This window comes from Neovison vison, chromosome 7 (assembly GCF_020171115.1).
Source record: "Neovison vison isolate M4711 chromosome 7, ASM_NN_V1, whole genome shotgun sequence".
Lineage (NCBI taxonomy): Eukaryota > Metazoa > Chordata > Mammalia > Carnivora > Mustelidae > Neogale > Neogale vison.
The window spans coordinates 145969729-145991899 of NC_058097.1; the positions used below are offsets into that span (position 1 = coordinate 145969729).

A 22171-nucleotide genomic window follows, 5' to 3' on the forward strand; every position below is an offset into this window, starting at 1 on the left:
TGCAAATATATTTAAATTTTTCTCATCTTTTCAGTGTTTGTGATAAAGATTATGGGTGATAAAAAATAGAAAAGTACTGATCTCTTTCCTTCCTTCTAACCTAGTGCCTAGGAAAATGATGTGAAAGATACAAGTAGCCAAAAGTCGTAAGATAGGAAATGTTCAGCATGAAAGCATACTTAGAGAAATAGTCCACTCAGTAATTTTGATGGAAGGCAATTGCAACATCAGATACGGGTTGTGTAGTTGGCAAAATTTGACCCTTGTGCCTTCACTCCTTGGTGTTTTATTCATGAGTCTGTTACCTGGCAAAAGGGGCTTTATGGAAGTAATTAAATTTATTTATCAGTTGACCTTAAGTTAGGATGATTATCCCAGTTTATCCAAATGGGCCCAGTGTAAATTACATGAGCCTTTAAGAGGAGAAGAGGCAGGCAAAAGGCAGAAATACTCAAAGGATGAGAAGGACTCAGCATATTTACCCTTCTTGAAGAAGGTAGAGGGTTGCATGGAAAGCATGAAAAGGAAATGAAATCTGCCAGAAATCTTCCAGTAATCTGAATGATTTTGGAAATGGGTTTTTTGTTCAGACCTACCAAGAAGGAGCTTGATAATAGTTTATGAAACCATGACTGGAGAACCCAGTCAAGTCAGGTTGTACAGGTCTTCTGACCCACAGAAACTGAAAGATACTAAATGGGGGCTTGTTTTTTTTAAGATGCTGAATTTGTGGTGTTTTATTATACAGCAGTAGGAAACCAATACAGATTGCTTATATTAATGGGAGATTTATAATCTGATGAGAAAACTCAACAAGGATTAAGAAGTTTGCAACAGTTGCTTGCGGAAGTATTTTGCCTCTTTCATTTTTATAAAAAATATGTTCTTTTCTATAAAACCCATAAATAGAACCATGAAGTTCTCATATTAGTACACTTAATTATTTACTTTAAAACTAACTTGATACAAAGCACTAAACAAATTTACTAAATTTGGTACTAAGTCAGAAAGGTTAGCTGACAAGAGAATTTTGGTGTTAGAAAATCTGGGCTCCATTCTTTGTTAGTACTGTTGATCTCAGGAAACTTTATCTCACTTGTCTGAACTAAGGTTGATTCATCTATAAAACTGAGAAAATACGATCTTATAGAACTGAGAAACTACCATTTATCTTGCAGAATTTTGAGAATTTAATGAAATTATATATGACATGCACTCCTCATAGTGTATGACATAATGGCTTCAGGAGTAAAGTATTACTGCAGACAACAAAATATCTGAGGTACTATAGAAGCTTACATTTGTCACCTAATTTTTAAGGGCAATAAAAGATACTACTATGGTAATTTAGTTAATCGAAGCTACCAGACCACAAAAACTGTAGGAGTATTTCCTGGAATGGTAGATTATTAATTAAATTCTGAAGGTTAAAAATAGATCTCTTTATGTGAAATAGGAAGACAAATCAAGATGTGCTCAGCATGGAAACGTATTTTCCCTAATGATTGTGGGGAATCAGAGCTGTATTCTGTTGGCTACTTTATATTGTTATTCTTCTAATTACTGTGTTTTCTAAATAAGGAGAGGAGGAAACACCTTTGTGGGTATGTGAATTCTCACCCAACCCCTACAGAGTAGATCCATGTATTGATATCCCCATTTTGAAGATGCAGAAATTGTATTTGCCTCTATAAAAACCTCTTTCCCTCCCAGAATTCATGAGAACTATACCCTACATGCCTTATACACTGCTATGTACATCAAAAGTCGTCAAGTTATGTTCTACTGCCTCTTTTTGCAGTATTCATCTATATATCTATCTATCAGAGAGAGAGTGAGCAGGGAGAGGGACAGAGAGGGAGAGAATCTCAAAGCAGACTCCATGGCGAGCATGGAACCCGACACAGGGCTTGATCTTATGAGACTGTGATCTGAGCTGAAACCAAGCTTTGGATGCTCAACCAATGAGCCACCCAGGCACTCCTGCCTGTTTGTGTAAGACTCATGAGCCAATAATGCTTTTTCATAAAGAATGATTATAATCAGTTTATTGGAAGAAGAGTACTTACTGAAAGTTAAGAGTACTTAACTTTCCAGTTAAGTACATTGTTACCCACCTCCCCCCAAATAATTCCATTCTTCTTATTAATATACCTGTATTATAAAAAAGTTGAACTCAATTATTATTATATATTATGCATAGTATATGAGATATGATATAGTATATCATATTTAATATAATAGATTGCTATTATATTTTAAATTTTATCAGTAAAAATTTTAGAAGTGTTTTCTCAGGTACCTGGGTGGCTCAGTTGATTAAGTGACTGCCTTTAGCTCAGGTCATGATCCCAGAGTCCTGGGATCGAGACCCACATAAGGCTCCAAGCTCCATGGGGAGTCTGCTCCTCCCTCTGACCTCTCATGCTCTCTCACTCTTTCTCTCTCTCTCTCAAGAAAATAAAATCTTTTTTTTTTTTTAAGTGTTTTCTCTATTAATACGTAAGTACCTTTGTAAATATACTTGATTTAGGCTCTTGGCACACAAAGCCGAAATATTTTATCTGGCTGCTTTCAGAAAAAGTTTGCTCACCCTTGATATACATCATACCTACCATAGTGATTGGTACATAGGAGTTTAATAATTATTTATTGAATGACTAAATGAATTGAGGTTAAATAACTTTGCAAAGGACACAAAACCAAGTTACCCAATCTGGTTGTTCTGATTTTGTGTCCTGAAAAATAATGCAGTTCTGTTTATGGCGATGAGAAAGAAATCCTTAAGTTATTCTAAAAGGAGCACTGTAAGTATTTTCTTATCTGAATCACCAGGAGTGGACATTTCATATGATACCAAATACAGTATGACATTGGGTATAATTAGTAAATATTTGACAGTAACTTTATTTATATTTATTTATATAAAGTTATTACTATAAAACACCTTTTTTTTTTTAAGATTTTATTTATTTGAGAGAGAGGGAGAGCTTGAGCACAGAGGGAGAGGGAGAAGCAGACTCCCCGCTGAGCAGAGAGCCTAATGTAGACTCCATCCCAGGACCTTGAGATCATGACCTGAGCTGAAGGCAGACGCTTAACTGACTGAGCCACTCAGGCACCCCTAGTACAGCTTTTCTAACAATAGAATTTGAAGATCTAAGTACAAGCTTTATTGTGACCAAAACTGTATTAGGGATTTTTTTTTTCCTTAGGCATTCTTCTGTCTGCATTATTTTGTTTTGTTTTGTTTTTTTAATTTTTTAAATTTTTTATAAACATATGTTTTTATCCCCAGGGGTACAGGTCTGTGAATCGCCAGGTTTACATCTGTCTGCATTGTTAAGAGTACTGTTGATAATCCAGGGAAGGAGTTGGCAAACTACAGCTCACTGCCTGTTTTTGTAAATAAAGTTGTATTGGAACACAGCCACCCCTGTTTGTTTACATATGATCTATGACTGCTGTCCTGTTACAGTGCCAGATTGAGTCGTTTGTTTAATAGAGACTGTATGGTCTGCAAAGGCTAAAATATTTACCATATGCCCTTTGTTTAAAAAAAATGTAATATCTAATCTGTAAGGTGGCATATCAACCATCTATTTCTCTTTATGAAATTAAAATACAGACAGCCACATGGTGGTTAGCAGTTGGGTGGATAGAAAGGGTATGAATGAGCAAGAAACACATCTGTATCTGCGCTGTAGAACTACTTTGTCTGCTTTTTATGATCTCTTATTTTAGTTGATTGATGGTCCATAAGTGGATAAGAACTCTGTCCACCTTTCTGACTGTCCTTTACCTAGCTCCAAGCTCACTGAGTGACTGAACAAATACATATGTATGAGGTCTCATCACTAAGTTTTCTTGACAGTTTAGTATTAGAAAAAGTTTTATAAACGGACTCCCCATAGCTCTAGCTCTCGCTTAGGCTTTATACCAAATTTATAAACATCTCCATTTATATCCAGCCAACTGCCTGTTGAACTGGTGTCCCAGAAACCAATCAAACTCAACATTTCAAAAGTCAGATTCATTCTCTTTCCTCCTCACACCTCTTATACATATTGAATCCATGATGTGGTCTTCTTACCACCAACATTCTGAGTCCCAAGCCATGATTTGGGTGTCGTCCCAAAGCCCTCCTTGTCCACATCCAAACAGTAGCCAGGTTCTGTCGGTTTTTCTTCCCTTTTTTTTTTTTCCTCAGTTTTGTCTTTTGTTCGTCCTTATTGCCAAGGCCTAATTCAGCAGGCCTTTATCATTTCTTGCCTGAAACTTCACTTTCTAATTAGCCTCCTGGCTTTTAGTCTTATATACCTTTCTACTGCCTTCTCCTCACTGCTATAAGAATGCCCTTTTAAACACAAAGATTTAAAAGTGACTGTTTTATCACTTTCAGAATTATGTAGTGGTGGCCGTTCACTCAGAAATCTGAACTCTGTCAGTAGTCTTTAGTGCTCTTAGTGGTTTAGCCACTTCTCTTCGGCCATGTCTGATGTCATTCTCTCCTGTGCACCCTGTTACTTGGCTCATATTCTGCACCATTCACAGAACCTTCTGTCTTTTTCATTCGGCAGAGTTTTTGTTACGTTGTATCTTCTGCCAGGAATGCCTTCTTACTAACCTGTTTTCCAGGCAGACTTAATTTATCCTTTCCATCTCGGCTCAAGAACTCCTTTCTCCTTAAGGTCTCCTGTGGTGCCTGGATGGCTCAGTCATTAAGCCTCTGCCTTTGGCTCAGGTCATGATCCCAGGGTCCTGGGATTGAGCCCCACATTGGGCTCCCTGCTTAGTGGGAAGCCTGCTTCTCCCTCTCCCTCTCCCACTCCCTCTGCCTCTGTTCCCACTCTCACTGTGTTTCTCTCTATCAAATAAATAAATAAAATCTTAAAAAAAAAAATCTTCTCCCAGGAAGATGTTCTTTCATAGATTTATATGTAACTCCATTATATAGGAACTGTCTTTTTTTTTTTTTTTTTTTTTTAAGATTTTATTTACTTATTTTGGAGAGAGATCACAAGCAGGGGAGAAACAGAGTGAGAGAGACAAGCTGCCTTTGTGCTGAGTGCAGAGCCTGACACGGGACTTGATCCTACTACCCTGAGATCATGACCTGAGCCAAAATTAAGTATCGGACTCTAAACTGACTGAGCCACCCAGACCCCCATTATATGGTTTTTATATTGGATGTTCACTATGTACCAGGCACTGGTACTTACTTACCTTATATAGCTCACCTTTGGAGTAGTTATTTCTTCTATGCACAAGGATTTTGATTTTGAGACATGAAATAACATGTTTGGCCTCACATTGCCAGAAATGGCAGAGCCAGTATCCAAGCCTACAAAATACCACTAATATTGTCACTCCTATTTGTCTTTTTTTGTAGGTTGTAAGCTTCTTGAGTGCTTTTTCCCCATCTTTTTATGCATCAATTTTAGATGAACTAAATAATCACTTAGACAATTTCAGTTTCCTTTCAGTTCTGCTGATAAGCTTGCTTCTATATTTGCTTATTTGTTGTACTCTTTAGCTGTATTAGGTAGTTATCTGATGGAATTTTTACCTTCCCTGTTAGGAGTCTCTTGATCTTTTATCATTCTCTTAGTGGCATCATTGTGCATGATCTATAATGGAGACCTATTTCTTTTCCTTTTGAAGTCAGTAGAATACAATATAAAATTGTGTTTATGTCCAGAGCAGGTTTGTGGCATCTGCTAGGCCCTGTTCCTTGACTCGTAGCTGATGTTACCCATCTAAGCTTTTTCTACTAAGCCTCGTTTTAGCAGACTATACTACTGCTACAGATCAGTCAGCTTTGGCATCTCTTTGTTTTCTTTTATTAGTGTCTCCCTAAAACAGTTGGACTAAGACCTGTAGAAGGAGCAGAAATTTGTTAAATTACCAGTAGCTTAGCTCAGTGTAATATGAAGTACCTAGAAAGAATGGTAATGCAGGGAAGCCCAGGGATCATGTGAAAGGAAGCTCTTGTGATAATCTGACTGAGCAATGAAGAGACCTGAGTTAAGGTTTTGGCAGTAAGGTTGGAAGGAAGAGGGTGGACGTGAGCACTATTTGGAAAGCAGGACCAATAAGTCTTGATAACTGAGAGAGAGGGAAAGAGAAAGGTATCTAGCAACACAGTGCAACCAAGAGCATTCATAGTATTGCCACATCCTACACTTGGCTGGCATATATTCTCCAGTATTATCTAGAGTGTAAAGGAACTCAAATCTCGCTGGTGCCTTTTTATTTTTAAGGTGGAATCACCCTCCTAAAAATAAAGAAACTCAGTGAGTGGAAATTGAAACTAGGACTTCTGCCAGGATCTGTTAACTCCTTACTAAGTTGGATAGGCCTTGGCCCTATTGAGCTTCACATTCCTTTTTGACTTGGTGAGTCACAAAGAAATTTCTCTGCAAGTGAACTCTCATGCTTCTATGAAGCTCCTCTATTTCCAGTGGTGGTTAATGACTTTAGATACCACATGACCAATTTTATATACCTTGGCTATAGATAAAGAATATCAACATGTTAATAAACATATCTTCCCTCAACATATATTCAGTACCTTTTGCTTTGGCTTTCCTGCTGCTCTACTGCCTGCCCTGAAAACAGCCATGTAACGGCCTTGAAAAGTAATGGGAAAGCCAAGTTTTAATAAATTATCCTTTAAATCAAATCACCGTTGATTTCCTTTAGCCTCAGAATAATTTCTAAGACACAATGGCAATTTATTACTGCTGTTTTTCTTTGATTTCTGTGATTTCCTCAGTGCATGCCACACTAATGATTTAGAGATGGATTTTCAAAGAAAAAAGAAATGCTGTTATGTTGAATGTAATCATTGATCTTAAAAGGCTCTTGATTTTATGAAATGTTAAATATAAAAATAAATTTTTTTTAGAATAAGCAGAGTTTTTTTTCTGGGGCTTAATACTTGAGAGAGAATGACGTTGAGTAGACAAGAACCTAATATGTCTCATTTGGGGTGTTTCCCCCTCTCCAGAACCATACCTCATTCATTTATGCTTCAGAAGTGAACAGAAGACAAGGACTGTCTCTGTCCCTTGGTCCCTAATAAAAGGTTTAGAAATCTTTTGAAAGTGAATGAACTTGGCAGTAGATGGCCTTAATCTAAATGGTAATTTCAAAAAGACCCATTGTTTTTAACTCCTTTAGGGATTATTGTTCTCTGTTGTTAGCAAGTCATTTAGCATTTGTTAGTTTTATCATATATTGATAAGCATTAGATATTTCCCTACTGCTACATTTATTTTTCAAAGCTAAACTAAGGTTATTGTTCATTTTTATTTGCCTTGTTAATATGTTAATTGGTGTTTTCTTTTTTATTGAGGTGCGGTTCTTTTTTTAATTTTATTTAAAAGATTTTATTTATTTATTTGACAGAGAGAGCACAATTAAGTTTGGTAGCAATCACCCAGAAGTTGATGGGTGAGCATTTCGGAGAATTAAATAATTGTGATTAAATGCCTTTGGTCATTTCATATGTACTGGATGGGATAGAAGGTGAAATGAAAGAAGGAAAGGAAGCAAGAAGGGAGGGATCAAGGGAAGGAAGAAACGTGGGAAGGGAAAGAAGAATAGAGAGAATGTAGGCAGAGAGGCAGACAGAGAGAGAGAGGGAAGCAGGCTCCCTGCCAAGCAGAAAGCCCAATGCGGGACTTGATCCCAGGACCCTGGGATCATGACCTGAGCTGAAGGCAGAGGCTTAACCCACTGAGCCACCAAGGCGCCCGAGGTGCGATTCTTAGAACATAAAATTTGCAGTATTGAAGTATATTAATTGGATTTAGTATATTCACTGTATTGTGCTCTATAACCACTATCTAGTTCCAGAACATTTCCATTACCCTCAGAATAAACTCCATACCTATTAACAACAGTCCCGGTCACAGCCCCCTCTCCCAATCCTCTGGCAGCCAATAATGTACTTCTGTCTCAATGGATTTGCCTATATTGGACATTTCTTGTGATTGGGAATCATAAAAATTATGTGGCCTTTTGTGTCTGAGTCTTTCATTTAACATAATGATTTTAAGGTTTATCCATATTGGAACATGCATCAGTATTTAATTTCTTTTTATTGCCAGATAGTATACCATTCTATGGATAATACCACATTGTATTAATCCATATCATCAGTTAATGATCATGTGGAATTATTCTCTAACAGTAATGTACCAGTTTTTGTATGACTGTGTATTTTCATTTCTCCTGTCTGTATACCTAAGATTGTAATTGATGGGTCACATGGTAATTTTATGTTAAGTTTTTTGAGGAACTGCCAGACTTTTTTTTATAGCCATTGTACCATTTTACCTTCCCACCAGCAATTTATGGGTGTTTCAGTTTCTCCAGAACTTAGTTTTTAATAATAATGGTAAGGGCTAATATTTGAGTGCTTAGTATATACTAGGTCTTATGCTATTTTACGTATGTTATGTAGTTGAAAACAGCCCCCATATCATGGCAAATTAAACTACTCCCAAGGTCACGTAGATAGTAGATACTGAAGCAAGGATTAAGCACAAGTTTGTCTCATGTCACCCTGAATACTTAACAGAAAGTATTTTATATATTGGAAAATATTTCCACATACTTTTAACTTTGTAAAATGTTCCCTAAAGAGTACTGTTTACTCTGTGGTAAGGTGTGAGCAGCCATAATTTATGCTCATAACTGGATTGCATGTGGTGATGTAGCAAGAGCTGGATATGTAATGGGGAAAACTATGAACTCTACTAATTACTATGTAGAAAAGTTACTTCTTTTGAACCCTCTGTTTTCTCATGAAAGTATATTTGACTATTCTCAGCATATTGCCTTTGTCAAATAGTTGGAAACTAGCAAATGTTATTTAAAAAATGATGAATGGGGGGCGCCTGGGTGGCTCAGTGGGTTGGAGCCTCTGCCTTCGGTTCGGGTCATGGTCCCGGGGTCCTGGGATCGAGCCCTGCGTCGGGCTCTCTACTCCGCGGGGAGCCTGCTTCCTCCTCTCTCTGCCTGCCTCTCTGCTTACTTGTGATTTCTCTCTGTCAAATAAATAAATAAATTCTTTAAAAAAAATAAAAATAAAAAATAATGAATAGGAAAACAACATAGTGATTTTAAGGAACTTTTTTCTTTGCTGTGGCTGGCATTCCTTTGAAAACCAACAGCAGCTTGGGCCAAATTATCTATACCTGTGGATATAGAAGTACTGGGTTTTATTTTCTTTGGTTTTTTCCTGAACAACTATGTAACTTCAGGTGGTTCAGTGAATGTTTTGTGATAATAATATACCTGAAGGCCTTCCCATAGAGCAGCTAGCTGAATTACCTTAATTATGGCTGGGAAACCTCTTGTGACAAGTGTGCCCTTGAGTAGACTTCAGGACCCCACTTTTCTTCTTAAGATTTTTTCCCCCCCAAGTGTGCACACCTGTCAGTTACATATTTAGAAGTACCGTTCCTTCACAGCAGTTATTTACTTAGTAAACATTCCTATAGCTCGAATATTAATGTGTTTTTAAAGAAGTTATATAAAAATCATAAAGTTTTTTCTTATTGCTTTAGCTCAGCAGATAAACCTAGGAAGTAAAAATAAAATCTTACAAAGTTTCCTAAGTATAAAATGTTCTTACCATTGAAAATTGTTGTGTTACTTTATATACTTATTGCTATTCTTGTTTAAGCTGAAAATGAGAGGATGGAGTATATAAAATTTATGTCATATTTTAAAAACTTTTTCTGGGGCCACTTGGGTGGTACAGTTGGTTGAGCATCAGACTCTTGGTTTTGGCTCAGGTTGTGATCTCAGGGTCATGAGATCCAGTCCCTTGTCAGCCTCCTGCTCAGCATGGAGTCTGCTTGGGTTCTCTCTCTCTCTCTCTAAAATAAACAATAAAATTTTTAAATAAATTATTTATTTTTTTGACAGAGAGAGAGAGAGGGAGGGAGGGAACACAAGCAGGGAGAGTGGGAGGGGGAGAAGCAGGCTTCCTGCAGAACAGGGAGCCTGACCCAGGGCTTGATCCCAGGACCACAGAATTATGACCCTAGCTGAAGGCAGACACCTAATGACTGAGCCAGCCAGGTGGCCCAATAATTCTTAAAACAACAACAACAACAACTATTTTTGACTGTTGTCTATGGTACAAAATATGTATTTTTGAAATTTAACAACTTGCAAAATTCAAGATACCTACCTTATATCATATGCAAAAATTAAATTCTTTCAACAATCTAAATGAAGGAGGTGAAACAGACCTTTTAGAATAAAACACAGGGATAGATCTTCATAACCTTAGATTTGGCATGATACTTAGATAAGATCCCAAAATCATGTCAACAAGAGAAAGATGAATTGGACTTGATCAAAATTAAAAACTTGTGGGGCACCTGGGTGGCTCAGTGGGTTAAGCCGCTGCCTTCGGCTCAGGTCGTGATCTCAGGGTCCTGGGATCGAGTCCCGCATCGGGATCTCTGCTCAGCAGGGACCCTGCTTCCTCCTCTCTCTCTCTCTGCCTGCCTCTCTGCCTACTTGTGATCTCTCTCTGTCAAATAAATAAATAAAATCTTAAAAAAAATAATAAAAAATTAAAAAAAATTAAAAACTTGTTCATCAAAGGACATGATGAAGTGCAAAGACAACCTACAGAATGGAAGAAAATATTTGCAAATTATGTAAGTGATTAGAATTTAATATCCAGAGTATATAAGAAACTCCTAAAACCCAACAAAACAATAACCCAATTTAAAAATGAGCAAAATATTTGAGTAGACATTTGTCCAAAGATGTACCAAGATTAATAAATAGCACACAGAAAGTACTCATCATCTTTAGTCATTGGAGAAATGCAAATCAAAACCACAGTGAGATATCATTTTACACCTGAGGATGTCTATTTAAAAAAAAAGGAAAGAAAAGAAGTATTGGTAAGGTTGTGAAGTTATTGAAACCCTCCTCCTGTGCTCTTAATGGGAATGCAGAACGGTGCAGCTGCTGTAGAAAGCAGTTTGACAGTTCCTCAAAAAGCTAAACATAGAATTGCCATATGACCCAGCAATTCCACTCCTAGCTATATCCTTAAGAGAATTGAAAACAGAGACTCAGCTACTTGTATCCAGTGTTTATTGTGGAATAACTCCTAATAGCCAAAGGATTGAAACTACCCAGTTGTCATTCGACAGATGAATAGATAAGCAAAATGTGGTATATTCATACAATGGACTATCTTTCATTCCTCAAAAGGAATAGAGTTCTTATACTTGCTACAACATGGATAAACCTTGAAAATATGGTAATGTGAAAGAAGCTAGGCACAAAAGGACAAATACTGGTTGGTTCCACTTACATGAACTATCTAGAACAGGCAGTTTCATAGAAACAGAAGGTATATAGGTTACCAGGTGCTGCAGGGTGGGAGGAAACTGGGGAGGTACTGCTTTGGGTTAAAGAGTTTCTATTTGGGTGATAAAGAAGTTTTGGAAATAAAACGTGATAATGGTTATACAACATCATGAATGTAATTAATGCCACTGAATTGTGCACTTAATGGTTAAAATGGCAAATTTTATTTTTAAATTTTATGTATATGTATATAATCTCCCCACAATAAAATTATGAGGAGTACAACCATTGGGGAATTTTCTGTAGACCTAGCAGTAATCTTAGCTTCAACATTTCATTGTCATGTTGGATACAGAGCATACATAAAACGGGAAGCCATTCAGTGTAATACTGGGTTTATTAACCTTAAAAATAAAACTGTGAGTTCTTTTACCAGCGAAATGGGTTATTAGGGAATAGCAGAGACTTGCAGTTAAGCTCAAGCAAGCTGGGCAAGTCCAGAGAACAAAGGGGAGGACCTGTCTTTTCATGGAGGGAAGGAGGTGTTGGGAGGGACTGTAATCTAAGAGTCCTAAACTGAGAGTTTATAGTATAGTGGCTTTTCATTGGCTGAGTTGTGAGTGTCTCTCATTGGCTGGGCTGTTTACTGGCAAAAAGAAAACCTTTCTTCTGGCTGGGATAGTCATGTAGTACTTGTTCATCTGCAGTTGATTAGAGATAGGACATGAGAGCTTCCACTTCTGGCCTCCTGAGTGCATTTTTTTTTTTTTAAGATTTTTATTTATTATTTGATAGAGACTACAAGTAGGCAGAGAGGCAGGCAGAGAGAGAGAGGAGGAAGCAGGCTCCCCGCTGAGCAGAGAGCCCTATGCAGGGCTCGATCCCAGATCCTGAGATCATGACCTGAGCCGAAGGCAGAGGCTTTAACCCACTGAGCCACCCAGGCACCCCTTCTGAGTGCATTTTAAATGAGGTTAATTACCCAGAAAATAAATGTAGGAAATTAAAACAAGTCACCAATAATTTTATTTAAATATTTAATTTAATTTATTTAAATTTTATTTAAATCTTAGACATGTTATGTGTGTGTGTTTAAAATGAAAATATCATGAGCAATGTTTGTGTACAGTTTGAAGAACACTGATCTACTTCCTACCAGCTCTTAATTCCTTCTGTTTCCACTAGTGTCCCAATTGGTTCTGGAAATATTTTTAGGTTTGCATTTACATAAGGAAGCTATAGCACTGTGAGTAGTTGATAAGCATCTTTCTTATCTTTTTACCAGCAGCAAAACCTCTACTTTACAAGTGAAGATCCTGAAATTCAAAGTGGTAATTGATTGAAACAAGATCACATTGCTGATAGGGAGAGCAAGGATTTGAATCTCAACCTGTATGATCCTAAAAGCCTTATCTCCCTTTATACCTTGATTTACCTAGATTACTGATATAAAGCAGATTTCTTGGAAAGAGGCACTTAACAATCACATTCTTTTCATTTTAATTGCATTTTAGGTATATGGTTAATCTTACTTATGAATATAAAATAGCTTTGATAGAGATTTTATTTTTCTTGCTTGACTTATTTTACATATTTTCAGGGTAGCTTTTCCTTGACCAAGACTTCAGAATAGGTTACTTTGAGAGTAGCCTTTCAAATTTTTGCCATGTGTAAATGTGCCCTATTTATAAGTTAACTGAGATTTCAGCTGCTTATCCCTCTAATCCTGAGCTCCTTCAGCAGCTGTTACAGAGTATCTTACTTATCCTTGTGGCAAGTACAGTGTCTGGGACATAGTACATCCTGATAAAATGTGGAATGAGCTAATTAATTAACATATGCTTATACTCTGTCAGTTGGGAGTTTTGGTATTTCTTTTGAGGTTTTTAAAACCCTATTGCTTGGGCACCTGGGTGGCTTGGTTGGTTGAACAACTGCCTTCAGCTCAGGTCATGATCCCCGAGTCCCGGGATTGAGTCCCACTTGGGCTCCCTGCTCCATGGGGAGTCTGCTTCTTCTTCTGACCTTCTCCCCTCTCATACTCTCTCTCCCTGTCTCTCTCTCAAATAAATAAATAAAATCTTCTTAAAAAGCACACACACAACAAACCCTGTTGCTTGAGATATCTCACCATTGAAACATTTCCTGTATATTTTTTAAGAAATTAAACATCTATTCTATACAAGTCTTAATGCATTCTTATAGGCAGTATTCACAAATATCCCACAATAACAGTAAATCCTCTCAATAGTTAGAGCAGAGAACATTGCCACAGTAAATATTTACTGAGTGACCACTATCATATCAGCAAGGCCTTGTACTTGGTAGGTATCATAGAAAACAGAAAGAAGAATCAGACTTTGTATTGCTTTCAAAACTCTTGTAGTTTTGCAGGATGCCTACCTCAAATGAAATTATGAGAAAGTTATATTGTAAATAGTAAAACCATATGTTAAACATGAAATTTACTGCTTTTGTAAGGTGCACAAGCACTAGGAACCTGAATCTGTCTCTCTTAGTAGTTTAGTGTGACCTTCAATCCCTTTCCATTGAATTGTTGGAAAACGGGCTTTAGTGGGTCTTATTCTAGGCATCAGACTCTACTATCCTGTCTTGCATAGTGCAACAGAACTGTTTTTTAATAGTGCTTCCAAATGCTTGTTGAGCCCTCATATTTACGAGCCATGGCCTATTTTTATAGCATTGCTCACTCCCTTCCCTCACGGCCTTGTCTGTGTCCACTCCCAAATCCAAGCACTAGCAGTCTAGGGCTCTCAGGCTCAGCAGAAAGAGCTTCTTTCTTCACCCTCACATTGACAGGACATACCAGTATCACCCACATCCCCTTGGCTTTGCATATTGTTTTTTTCTTCCTGAAATTCTCTTCACCTCCTTGTCTTGTAAAACCTATTCATCCTTCAGGTCCTAACATAAAAGTCACCACTTAAATAAAACCTTCCTCTTGAGTTGTTGCAGTTGATACCATTTTGTCCATTGGCTGAATTAGGGTTTCTCTCCTCTCTATTTCTGTGGTAGTTGATAAATGTATTAGTTGCTCAGTTTGTAGATAACTCCTTGACCATCCTTTCCCCCTGTAATTATATGTTTCCATCTTTCTTTCTGAGTCGTTCACTTCTTAAAGCAGAGACTGTTAACCTTTCCCCTCCCAATATTTAGTCTGTTCAGTTTAGCCCTCCAGGAATAATACGACATACAAAACTGTTGGACATAATTAAATATTAGGTTAGGGAAACTTGGTGTGTTGTAAGAGTTGTAATTTGAATATAAAGAATGGACCTAGATAGTTTATAATTCTCATTCTAGCCTGTGTTCACAATTCTGTTGGTGACAGCTGACCTGAATAACTATATACTGATTTCACCATGAATGACTATGGATACCAATTATTGTTAACTCTCATTCCTTGGGTAAAGCATATTACTTCCTGAGGATAAGAGCACATACATCTAAGGCTTGTGAGAATTGACTGCATTAATATTTTATTTATTTATTTTTTTTATGTTTATTTTTTAAAGATTTTATTTATTTGTCAGAGAGAGAGAGACAGAGAGAGCGCACAAACCGGGGGAGTGGCAGGCTGAGGGAGAAGCAGGCTCCCCACTGAGCAAAAAGCCTAATGCAGGACTGGATCCCAGGACTCTGGAATCATGATCTGAGCCAAAGGGAGACACGTAACCGACTGAGCCACCCAAGTGCCCCAACTGCATTAATGTTTGAAAGCAATAAAAACAATAGATGGCACATAGTAAATATGCAATAAATGTTAGCTATTAGTACTATTCTAGTAAGAATTTTTAATGTTCTTAAAGATGTGTTATGTTGGATGATGGTTAACCAAAAATAATTTTTAAAAAAATTAAAGTAAAAGCGTTATTTTTGTGTTTCTTTCATTCATTTATTAGATACTTGTTTTGTATCTGCTGGGTCCCATACTTTGTTACAAGGTAGGGGTATGAAGATAAGTTGACTTCTCAGCACTCAGATTTTATTTGACTCAGATTTGAAAAGGTTTGTATGAAGACTGTATGGTCCAGTGGAAAGAACTCTGAAGCAGGAATCCTAAGCTTCCAGCCCTAGCTCAGTCACTGACTTTGAAGGAGACACTTCTTAGATGTCATATGGATCACCTCAGACTCCTAGGTACAAAACAAACCTCTTATCAGCTCCCTTCTCCAAGGGATTATCCTATCTTAATACCTTTGTTTAAAGCACTTTTGTCCTTTGTTCAAGCTAAGGAATGTAGATGTCACCTTTGTTTTTCCTTTCCAGTCACTGTCCACATGTGTTCTGTCAAAACTCCTGGATTCGGGGCGTCTGGGTGGCTCAGTGGGTTAAGCCGCTGCCTTCAGCTCGGGTCATGATCTCGGGGTCCTGGGATCAGGTCCCTCATCGGGCTCTCTGCTCATACAGTTCCTTCTTTTTGTTCCCACTACTGCCACCATAGTCCATGGCATCATTATCTCTCTCTTTTTTTTAAACTATACCTCTTGGTTATGATTAATTTTCTTCGTTTGTTTTGAAAGATTTTATTTATTTATTTGACAGAAAGAGAGACCGTGAGAGAGGGAACACAAGCAGGGGGCATGGGAGAGGGAGAAGCAGGCTTTGCTGCTGAGCAGGGAGCCCAATGCAGGGTTGGATTCCAGGACCCAGGGTTCACAACCTGAGCTGAAGGTAGATGCCCAACGACTGAGCCACCCAGGTGCTCCAGCATCATTATCTCTTGCCTTAAAATTGGTTTCCAAGTTTCCATTTTTTTCCCCTTTACAGTCCATTTACAGCAGCTATTCATGGATCAGATTTTGTTATTCCCCATTTAAAATCTTCCAGTGGTCTCTCATTTTATTTGAAATAAAATCCCTTACCTTGGCCTCCATAATTTTGCCCTTGCTTACCTCTTTATCTTCTGCCACTTTCCCCTTTGTTCTCCTTAATTTATACTGATCTTTTTTTCTGTTTTTCTAATATGCCAGACTTGAAGGCCTTTGTGCTAGCTTGTTTCTTCTGCCTGGAGTATTCCTACTTCACATCTTCTTGTGGCTGATTTCTCTGTCTCAGCTTTTTATGTCAAATGTCAACTTTTTTAATGAGGCCTTCTCTGAGCACCCAACCAGAGTAATACACAATCTTTCTGTAGCACAATACTGTTTTGTTTTCAACATAGCATTTGTCTCTACTTTATATTTTCTTATTTTTACCTGCTGTACTATCTTTTAGAACATAAGCTCTGTGATAGCAGGTTGACTGTCTGCTTCATCATGGTATCCTAGCTCCTTGACTAGTTTCTGTCATAGAGTAGGTACTCAGTAAATATTGTTGGAATCTCCAGATCAGTTAATCTCTTTATAAACTTAACGTGTTTCTCAGTTATAAAGTAGAGATTTTCATCTGAATGGTATCTGAAGACAGCTCCCCCCACCTTGATGAATAAAGGCAGTGAAGACAGACTTTATTCACTAATTATTGTGGTAGAAGGAGGAGCTGAGCTCAATTCCAGTTTGTTCAGAGGTGACTGGTATTTTAAAGGGAGTCAGAGGGTTTCAAGAAGTGGAAATGAGGGAGGAAAAGGGGGATAGAGAAAGGAACAGTTACAAAAAGTAAGTTTGAGGATTGGTCTGAAAGTTGGTCAGTCAACTTGTTTAGGCCTTCTGTGCCTGCTAACTTTGAAAGATAAACTTTCTGCCTTCCCACAGAGTCTAGGGGGTCCTATCCTTCTGATGATTATGAATCAAAGGAATGGCTTTCCAGTCCTTGGGAAAGACACTCTTATAGGAGATACATATATATCTCAAAGGGACAGAGAGAAGATTTACAATTGTAAGGTTTTGTTTGTTTATTTTTAAAATAAATGGAAAAGGGAATTCAGGGACTTAGATGAGGTGTTGGTTGAACAGTAAATTATTTTGGAAACCTTGAATTTTCTAGACAGGAACGCAGGGAGCAGAGTGGTTCCAGGGACAAGTCCTGAGGCTGCAAGAAGCCATTAGAGTTACTTAGTCTCTCTCTCTCTCTTTTTAAGATTTTTATTTATTCGAGAGGAAGAGCGCACACGTGAACATGAGTTGGGGGGGCAGATTTAGTCTCTTAATTCAGGGGTTTGGATGTTCATGCTGAAGGTTTTTACAGTTCTTTGCTCCACCCCATCCCTCCCCTTTTTAATGCCCCCCCCAACCCGGCCCCCTTTTAATGGTTTATGTTCTGTGTTGTCAAAAAGAGAAGGATTATATGTCTCCACGATTAATGTGTTAATGATCTTGCTGAGATAAATTCTATGTATTTGCTGTGTAGGCATGTGAAACCACCTTTCCTGTAAATACTGAGATGATGTGGACTTTTAAATCTGCCCACCCCCATTTTCCATCCTCATCTTTGTTTTTCTGTGTGTAAATTAGGAGGAAAAGACAGCCCCCGGGGTTACTGGAATGGCAGCAGGCACATGGCCAAGAGGCCTGAATGGCATTCAGCCTTGCAGGCACAGAACTTTGATTTCATGTGTGTATCAGAAAGACCGTTCCTGGGGCACCATGCAGGGTGATACAACAGGATATGACCTCTCATTAAACAGATTAGAGAGACTCAAACATAAAACCAGTATTATGGAGCAATAACTTAGGGTGATAAATATGAACGTTATACAAAATGTTCATGTTTTAAATACTGGAACATTCTCTAAAGAGAAATTGCATGCAAAACCAAATGATATTTGCAAGACTGATTAGAATCAAGTTGGGGCATAGGGAGTTAATATGAATTAATAATCTAATAAGGATCCTCTTCCTTCAAGTGATGCAGACTGGTTGCCAAGTCCTCGGACCCAGAGGGGTTCTCTCAGGATCAGCCAAGAGGGTCCTTGGCTTCCCCCCGCCTTTTTTTCCCCATCAAATCACGTGCCCTCCTTAATGTCCATCACGCAGTTACCCCTCACCCACTCCCTTCTAGCAGCCTGGCTTTGTGCAGAATAGAAATCAAATGTGAGCCCAAAGGAAGTGAGAGCAGAATTTATTAAAGATGTAGAGAGAGTGCAGATATAGAGAGAGCGTCTGGGAGACTCAGAAAGGAAAGGAGACTGAGTCTTGTTTGGGGTCTGGGTTTTTATTGAGGATTGTTGTCTGGTTCATGTGTCTTCTCAGGCATCCGGAGACTAAGTTCAGTGTTAGATGTTCCTCATAAGTCACTTACGTACCAGTGCCAGCCAGGGGTCTTGGAAAGCACTCATGCTGACCCTGCCTGGTTACTCCTTAGATATTATCTATTGTGCTGGAAGACTTCCAAAGAAGTCATTACCTCCTTGACCTTTACAAGGAGGACATACATTATCTGTTCCATAAGATGTGTATGGTGAGGGTGTAGATCCTAAAAGGAATAGAAGCAGGAAAAAAAGCAGTTTTTCAAGGGGTCCCTTTAGTTTCCCTGTCTCACAAGGATCCAAGAATAGCTGTTTTAGACAGTCTCATAGACACAGTTTCTGGCACTCTAGGCAAACATAGGCCTATGGGCCAAATCTGGCCTGCTGTCTACTTATGTATGGCTTGAAAACTAAGAGTGTTTTTTACATATTTAAATGGTTTGGAGAATGGTTGACATACGAAAATTATATGAAATTCAGATTTCCTTATCCATAAATAAAGTGGTATTGGAACACAGCCAAGTTTACTCATTTATGTATTTTCTGTGGTTGCATTTTGCACTACAGCAGCAGAGTTGAATAGTTGAAAATAGACCATATGGTCTACAAAACCTAAATTATTTCCTATTTGGCCCTTAACAGAACAAGTTTGCTGACTCCTCATGTAGATTTATATAGTCCTGCATAATTATTTTTCATTTAAAGTATTCTTTTTTTTCTTAATTTTACAATCTTTACTTTGTGATAGCAGTAGGTCATAGCTGTTTGGGCAAATATGATACTAGGTTTCGAGGTTTATTTTTCTATAAATGGCACAATAATATGTCTGTATTGCCTTATTAAAGAACCAAATGAGTAGCATATTCACCTCTGAATATCAGCACAGAAGTTTTGTACCCTAAGTGATAAATAAGGAAGGTTAGTAAAGTGAAGGTAAGCAGTAATATACCTTAAGATAGAGGCAGAGAGGCCTCTGTCTTAATTATCTGTTTATTTACCTCTCTTTCACTTTCACTTTTCTCCCCTTTCACATGATAAAAGATAATTAAGAGTTGTTCATTTGTATTTGGTATCTGACTACATGAGCCATTGGCTGTGCCTCGGTTCTTGGGTTGTCAAGCAGGCGTTGGAGCTGTTTTCATTCTCAGCCTCTCTCAGATGCTGACTGTGATCATTCCCACCCTCAGACTGAGCCTCTAAGATTGTCAGCCAACATCCTCTTCTTTCCAGGGGTATGGTATGTAGCGGGACACTCAGTAGTTGCTTCATCCAAGTCATATACTGGGTTGTCCATTCTTGATTATCCCTCTGATTTTGTTATAAATTGAGATATTAGTCACATACCATGACATTTACCCTTTTATTTATTTTTTTTAAGGATTGTATTTACTTGACAGAGATCACAAGTAGGCAGAGAGGCAGGCAGAGAAAGAGGGAAGCAGGCTACCTGCTGATCAGAGAGCCCGATGTGGGGCTCGATCCCAGGACCCTGAGCAGAAGGCAGAGGCTTTAACCCACTGAGCCACCCAAGCGCCCCAGACATTTACCCTTTTAAAATAAATAATTCAGCATTTTTTAGTATACTCATTAGGTTGTGTAGTCATAACCACTATCTTAAATCTAGAACATTTTATCACTCTGAAAAGGATTTTGCTCATTAGCAGTCACTCCCTGTTCCTCCCTCTACCTTCCCCCTGGTAACTATTAGTAAACTTATAGTCTGTGTTTGACTGTTGTGTAAGTTTCATGTACATAGAGCTATATAATATGTAACCTTTTGTATCTGGTTTCATTCACTGAGCATAATGTGTTTTATGTTTATCCAAACTGTACAGTGTATCAGTACTTCATTTCTTTTTATAGCTGTATAAAATTCCACTGTATGGATTTCCAGATATTCCATATATTATTTATCCATTTTTCAGTTGATGGATATGTGGGTTGTTTCCACCTTTTAACTATTCTTAAAAATGCTACTATGAACGTTATATAGGTTTTTGCATGGGCATGTATTTTCACTGTTCCTGTATAAATACCTGGAAATGGAATTGCTGAGTCACGTGATAGCTCAGTGTTAACATTTTGAGAACTGCTTAGCTTTTTAATGAAACATCTGCACCACTTCAGATTCCCATCAACAACCTGTGCTTTTTGGTCTCTCCGCATCCTCACACTATTTACTATTTTCTTCAAGATTTATTTTTTGTTTGCAAGAGAGAGAGCGTGGCAGCATGTGAGCTTGGGGTGGGGTAGAGAGAGAAACTCCAGCAGAATCACCACTGAGCTGAGCATGGAGCCGGATGTGGGGCTGGATCTCAGGACCCTGAGATCACTGAGCTGCGAATCTTACTTTTCTTTTTTGATACAGCTGTCCTTATGGATATGCAGTAGTATATTCTATTGTGGTTTTAATATGTGTTTCCTTAATGACTAATGATAATCATATTTTCCTATCCTTGTTGGCCATTTGTATATATTTGTCAAAAGATCCTTCAGATTCTGACCTTTTTAGCTTTTGATATAATTACTTTAGGGTCCTCCCTATGTAATATTTGCCAAATTTCCTTTTCCTTTGTATATCAATTTTTTTTCTCTCTACGGTATGTAGTGCTGTCAGCCGGAAACATGTGGTATTCCAGAGAATGGAGAGCTTGTTCTTCCTTTGTGCCTTTGAAGATCTCCCATTATGTCGTTCTTGGCCTTACTGTTTGCCTTATTTTCACTTTCTATCCTAACAATAATCTCGTATGATTTTATTATATGGTTGGTAAAAAAACAATTATACACTGGTGCTGAACAGAGAAAGGGCAGCATTCCTAGGAAGGCCAGCTTGGTCTTATTCTTAGGTTAATGTGATTATATAAGCAATTCCACTTGGCCTGCTTATGTTTCTCCTGCCTGCCTATCTAGCTAATTGCCCAAGCTCCCAAATAATCTTGTCCCTTGGTTGGTTCTTCTCTCTTGACCTTCATTATACTCCTTGCCTCTTGGATTAGAGCAAAGAGCATGGAGTCACTAGACACTTTGTATCATTTTTCATGCCTGTTTGTAACATTTAAGGTCAGTATTGTTACTGTTCCCTTTTATTGCTGAAGAAACTGGCTTACTGAGGTCATACAACCCATGGCATTTCTTCTGATTAATACTTATTATTGAGTGGTGTGGTTATCCATATCTTCTTTCCTCAGATTGTTACAGTGGCTCTGATTTGCCTGGAATGCTTGTATAGGGAGAGAAACCTAGAAATCTAAGTTATGGCCACATTTTAGAAGGTCTCAAATGCCAAACAAAGGGATCTTTATGCAAAAAAAAAAAAAAATGAGGACATTGCGGTGGAGAACGGCTTTTTTAAAAATGTGCTTACAGGGGGCTTGGGTAGCTCAGCATCCTACTCTTGATTTTCGCTCACATCGTGATCTTGGGGTCATGGGATTGAGCCTCACATTGGGCTCTGCACTCAGAGCAGAGTCTGTCTCTCCCTTTCTCTCTGCTTCCCCCTACCTCCATTCTCTCTCTCTCTCTCAAATAAATAAAATAAAATCGCTCTTTTAAAAATGTGCCTATAATTTGACATGATTTTTGAATGCCTACCTCTGTTCTAGGCGTGGAGATAAATAAACTATTGTCCTCAAGGAACTTCTAGGCCATTTGGAAGGGGGATTAGAT

At 38.1% G+C, this 22171-nt stretch overlaps 1 protein-coding gene across 2 annotated transcripts in view; it reads left to right on the plus strand.

Moving 5' to 3' along the window:
• RSF1 (remodeling and spacing factor 1) overlaps positions 1-22171 on the plus strand; it is a 163343-nt gene that overhangs the window by 65013 nt on the left and 76159 nt on the right. The gene's annotated exons all lie outside the window — the stretch shown is intronic.